The following is a 6,062-nucleotide window of genomic DNA, read 5'->3' as shown; positions in this document are numbered from 1 at the left end:
TATAAATATTTCTCTACAACTTACAGAAGATATTTCAGGTAATAATAATTATTACCATTACCCTATATATATATATATATATAGAGCGTGTCTCAAAATAATCGCCAAATATTTCATGGGCAGATAAAGCGGACTAAACTGAGTTAAAAAGTCCTCTACCATTTTATAATTTTTACAATAGTTAACAAGATATTAATTAATAAAAATTATTGAAAATTGATCTTCAATAATTTTTTTACTCTAAATACTATTGACTTTACAAAAAAACTGCAAAAGCAAAAATTGTTTATTTAAAAATTATTTATTGTCTTCTCATAGAAAAGAAAATAAAAATTTTTCCAGAATTTTTATTAAGTTTAATATTGTATTTTCTTATTTCACCAACATGAGAAAATATGGTATTAAAACATTCTGAAAAAATTTTGAAAAAATTCTTAGAGTTTTATGAGAAAAAAATAAACAATTTTTGTCTCTTGCAATTTTTCTGAAAAGTTAATAGTATTTGAATAAAAAATTATTGAAGATCAATTTTCGGCAACTTTTATTAATATCTCGTTAACTATTGCGAAAATTGCAAAATGATAAAAGATTTCTCGGTTTAGTTTAGTCCACTATACCTACTCATGAAATATTTAGCGATTATTTTAGGACACTCTGTATACTAATCGATTCGAACTCAAAGCTTCTTGAAGTCTAACGAGTCATATATGGTGCAGCACGTCCAAGGCGTTGGAATGTGTACGTATGTAGGAGTTGGAAATGTTCCTTACGTTGCACTATCAAGTAATATGAAACTTTGCATTCTGCCGGTCGCAGCATGATGGTAACGTAATATTCCATATCAAGATGCAGAAAAATTTCACAATGGCACTTCTACGTGACGCGAACAGTTTCGAGTATAATCACTGCGCGCAATTATTCGTGTACTTTCACTTGCAGTTTACACGACCGACTCTCAATGGCGCGTCGATACTTCGGGAGTTTGCGAACGTTTCTTCACATTTCTCAGTGAAGAGAATTCAGAAATAAGAAAACAAGTTTCACGCTCGCTTTTATTCGTCGGGCGTTCCGAATTCACTCGCTAAAATACTGACAGAAATAGAAAGAACTTATGTATTCACGTGTGATATAAAATGCAAACCGCGATGCGTAAAATTTCAACAAATGACCTGCAAATATTTGCTGGCGGATAAATTAAGTTGAACTCGTATGCGTTTAATGGGAACATTTCGCAAACAGAAATGATTAATTATGAGTTGATAAACAAGAGAGATGTTATCATAGAGATGTTGTCTGATGAGTGACTAGGCACAAGAAAAATCCGGTCGCAGATAAAATATGTTGCTACTCTGCATCAGTCGTGAGATGAATTCTTGCGAGAACAGGACTAATTTAATAATATGTAAACATGTTGTAAATGATTAATCGCAGATTGATAAATAACACACTATTATCTGTTGAATGAAGATTTTAGCGAATCTATTGCGCTGCTCGTAGAAATTCGCTGGAGGATGAGTCAAGCTAAAATTTATGCGTTCTAAGTTTATCATGTAAAATAATTTTTATGTAATACTATACAAATAGAATGGATTAACCGTTTGTCTATTTTACTCTGAGTATGCTTGAGCTGTAGAAAACCCGCAGAGATAAAAAGTTTTCACGGTATAGAGAATATATTGTTGAATAATTTTTTCCTTTTAATTCTCAAGGCCTGTACGAGGCTTTTCTTTCCAAACTTTAAGAATTGATTTCAGGGACATCATGCGCATTGCATATTTTCATGACATGCATTTACGCTAAATAATCCTAACCGATAGGATTGAGACGTTATGAATAGAGCTATTATTATTAGATAATAATGACTTGGTTCAGCATTGTGCAAGCTATGTTTAAAGAGAATTCAGGCGTTGTTCGGAAGAAGAATGAATAAGGCGTACAAGAGTCATCGTGAATGATATTACTCAGGATAGGTTTCGATTCATAACATCTCAAAGGTTGTCACGATTTTTTATTCATAGTTTTATTCATAGTTTTGAGTCACTCTCAAGCGCAGGTAAAGAATAAAATTTTTTTGATTCGATAATGGTGCGGCCGCAATAGAAGAAATAAAGAATTAGGAATAAGAAACGATTCCAACCTATCAGAAACCGTGTATTCCGGTGTATCCGATATCTTAGATAGATTGAAATCTTTATTCCTTATTTCTAATTCCTTATTCCTTCTTGTGGCTACACTTTATTAGATGTTCGAAGAGATAAAGCAATAGGCTCTATGAAGGGAGCATTATGAACGGAAAATTATAAATATAACGTGGATATCGTTAACAGACGGTTTTTTATCCTTCATAAAAAGAACCCTGGGGGACTTTGTTCGCACGTGACGTATCGTAAGAGACAATGACGCGGTAGCAGTGCAAAACATAACATTAAACGCAAGAGCGATTTAAGGATTTATTCGTGCGTAAATCCAGGCGCACGTGCGTACAAAGTATCACGTGCGACAACGCGGTCTGTTCGAAAGTAGAAGTTGCAAGTTTTATCACGTTACATTAACCGGGCATTTTATCATAACGAGCGAACAGTACGAAAAAATGTATTTGCGAAAATTAACGAAAAATCGGAGCGAAAAAAAATATCTATTTTAATAAATATTTAGTTCAATACTGCCAACTAAACATTTTCTTACAATAAATAAATATTTGTTCAGAAAAAAAAAGATTGTTAAATCAAATTAACATTTCTTGTATCAAATAAATATATCTTTATATTTAATAAATATTTAATTGATAGTATTCAACTAAATTAATTTATTAAAATTGAGTGTAGGTACTAAAAAAATCAAATTTAAATTAATTTATATATTAAACTATAAAATTAGAGTCTAACGTTGCAAGTGCTTCGATTATTTTTTTTATAAATTAATTTCGTACGGAATTCTATGTAGGTAAAAAATAAAAAAGATAATTTTATCTGTCCTAATAGGATTCGATTTCTTAATGTGAATTAAAAAAGCCATTACTGAACACAGAGTTCTAAGGATGATCGGTAAAATTAAAAGAAGACGCTCAAAGATTTCTTTGATACATTTTTTTATCGCGTGTTTACGATTAATTCATACGAAATCTAACATAAAATATTCAGACTATTCATGACTATTAAGTATTCATATGTACAATTTACTGTACACCGGTCTCCAATAAAAGTTTCTCACATCCAGTTAACTGTACATCGTATTGAGAAACGTGTGTTAAATCAAACATGTGATATTTCACATCTTATCGAGTTAATTTCACGAGTGCGCGTGATAATGGATACATTTCTAACTTAATATTTTATAAATTTCAACATAAAAGAAAATTTTCAGTTCACAGATTTTAAATTCTTCTTCTTATAAAATAAATTTTAACTATTGTTATATTAATTATTTTTATTATTTTTTTTCATTTATCAGTGATTTATTTAGAGCTATGTATTTCCTAGAAGTCTCTTATACGATGTTGACTTTTAGTCCCAAGTATACAAATAACTCGGGTATACACATTTCCAATCTGTATAATTATAAATACATGTATTATACATCTCCCCACCATGTAAAATACAAAATATTTCAGATTTATTTTTAAATTGTTTAAAATTTAAAAAATATTTAATTGTAAAAATATTTTTTCATTGATATTCATTAGAAGATTTTTCTTCCACATTTTCTCTTCGCGTTAACATACTTACAGTAACAACAATTTTGAATAAGAATTATCATCGGTAAGAAGTATTCCAATGGAATTCAGTTACAATTTCTACATGCGTCATGTGAACGTGCTTATCTCATATTTGTTCTGGATCATACCAGTGTCTACTCAACGAAAAATAAAAAAAGAAAAGGAAGTGATACGAGCAATGAATTGTCGAGAAATTTATCTCAAATTTACTTTATGAACACGATCCGGAATATTATGTTTCTCACATACAATTACCGGTATATACAGTGCAGTAGAGCAAGTTAATTCCATATACACGAATTAAGGCCTGATCTTATTAAATACACAACTTCATATACAAAGCGGATCTTGTCAGAGTCAACTCGCGCTCCTCAAACTCCTCAAACGGTCTTGCAGAATCCTCTTCTTATAATTTTTTTAATTAATAAAATAAACAAAAGGTTCTTACTTTTTTCTCAGCGGTCACCCAGCATGGCGCATTCCGGTTGGATGGCAAAATAATTCCGCTGGTGAAAGACGGAGACGAGTCCTCCCGAGTTAAGTTCTCTTGTTACCAAGTTGAAACACCGCACAGAATATGGGAATAAGAAAATAAAAGAAAAAAAGAGGAAAAAGGGAAGAAGAGAAGAAGCAAAACGCCCACGCGATCGCGCCGCGCAGCCGAGAGCGACTCGCCAACTGCGAGTGCGACTGAGTGACTGACTGACCGACTCCTCCAGCCACTCCGGCGTGTACCGTCACCTCACTTGCATCGACACACGTATACCATGCGGCTGGCATCCAAGCACTCCCCGCCTTTGCCTCTACAGGCCTTTCGTTTCCAGTTCCAAAGCCCGACCCAACGTGGCCCCAACGTGCCTTTTGTTGCATCTCGTCCGCTCCGCTCCGCACCGCTCCGCTCCGCTCCGCGCGCGCAACGCCGCTTCTGCCGCTCTTCCGACCGGTTCAACGCGTTATTTCTCCTTGCGTCGTTTTGGACCGCTCTACATACAAGGCGGAGATCTGCTGAGTGCAATTAGCCCGTAGAATCAATTGCGCCGACTCGACGCCAAGCTTAGTTAAACAAGCTTTCTTTCTCCGTTAATTAAAAAAGAATAACAGCAAATTACGAAGACTGTTGATGCAATCAGATCTTTTCATTATATTATATGCATGTAATGTAATTAGTTGCATGGAATTTGGTACTTGTATCACAGTCGTCAAATTTTTTTTCATACAGTATTTATTTCTACATTTGATTTGTTTTTAAGCAATAAAAACTACCTTCGTGTCTAGATACTTACTTTGTTAAAAAAAAAAAAGAATATTGCAATTTCGTTTTATTCCAAACATTCTTTATCCACTATATTTTAAATGGATGTAATCGTGAACTGACAGATTAAGGGTTAAAATATCGAATATACACACAAGTTACATTCTACGAAATTATAATTTATATGATGATGGTGCTATTCAGTACGAAACGTCCAAAAACCGGTACTTTATAACTATAGCGCAGTACGGCTTCAAACCGAAACGTGAAACCTCAATAATAACCTTGCTATATAATCGATTCTGGCGCATCGAGTTGCCTCGAAGCATCTCGATCATGAACAAAACGTAGACTCATGCAAGAAATTTCTTAAAAATATAAATACGTTAAATAAACGACGCGAAGAACACAATAATTATAAATCGCTACAAAACCGTCACTATAATTATATAAATTCCCGCAAGCGCACAAAATTTGAATCTTATGTCTACGTATGAAGCTATGTAGAATTTGCAGCAATTCTTCCAACTCAATATTTTTTATTTGATTAAATTGAAGAAATAAAATGTATAATACATTTTTAAAGGAAAATTTGAAATATTTAAACTCTTTTATTTTAGAATCAAAGACAAGTTATATTAATATATAATCGAATATAATTATTGAAATTTTAGATTATTCTGATTATTAACATAAAATAAATCTAAGTGTATAGTGTTAATCGAATATTTTTTTCCACATTTTTCATATCCCAGTTAAATTAGAACATATGCTCCATATATTCATAGCTTAGGCTGTGTATCTCATCAATTCGTATTGTTAGGCAACCCAATATATTTCTTTGCAAAGAAGTTGCTCATTTACTTTATGAAACTCATGTATTGTTCAATTTAATATTGAGAATGGAATAATGAAATTAATAATATTTTTTGTGGTTAATAAAAATTGTATTTAAAAAAATATTCAAATAACACACATAAATTATAAAAAGGGTAATTTAGTTATTCATATTCTATTTAAATATTTCGATAATGACAAAAACTTATTATTGCAATATTAATATTAATTAAGTATATTTTTTAATGTAAAATAATT

General features: G+C 31.9%; 1 protein-coding gene across 3 annotated transcripts in view; it reads right to left on the bottom strand.

Moving 5' to 3' along the window:
- Positions 1-6,062, bottom strand: part of LOC108693455 — a 46,633-nt gene that overhangs the window by 31,999 nt on the left and 8,572 nt on the right. For 2 of the 3 annotated variants that reach the window (XM_018202411.1, XM_018202413.1), the window contains exon 1: positions 4,164-4,545. The exons of the other annotated variant lie outside the window; for it this stretch is intronic. The gene's annotated coding sequence lies outside the window, so the exon portion shown is untranslated. Of the gene's footprint in view, positions 1-4,163; positions 4,546-6,062 lie in introns of those variants that run through there. 3 annotated transcript variants of the gene reach the window in all.

Source organism: Atta colombica, unplaced genomic scaffold (genome assembly GCF_001594045.1).
Source record: "Atta colombica isolate Treedump-2 unplaced genomic scaffold, Acol1.0 scaffold9, whole genome shotgun sequence".
In the NCBI taxonomy this organism is placed as follows: domain Eukaryota; kingdom Metazoa; phylum Arthropoda; class Insecta; order Hymenoptera; family Formicidae; genus Atta; species Atta colombica.
The sequence above is the reverse complement of the archived record's forward strand: the minus strand, read 5'-3'. Positions and strand labels throughout refer to the sequence as shown.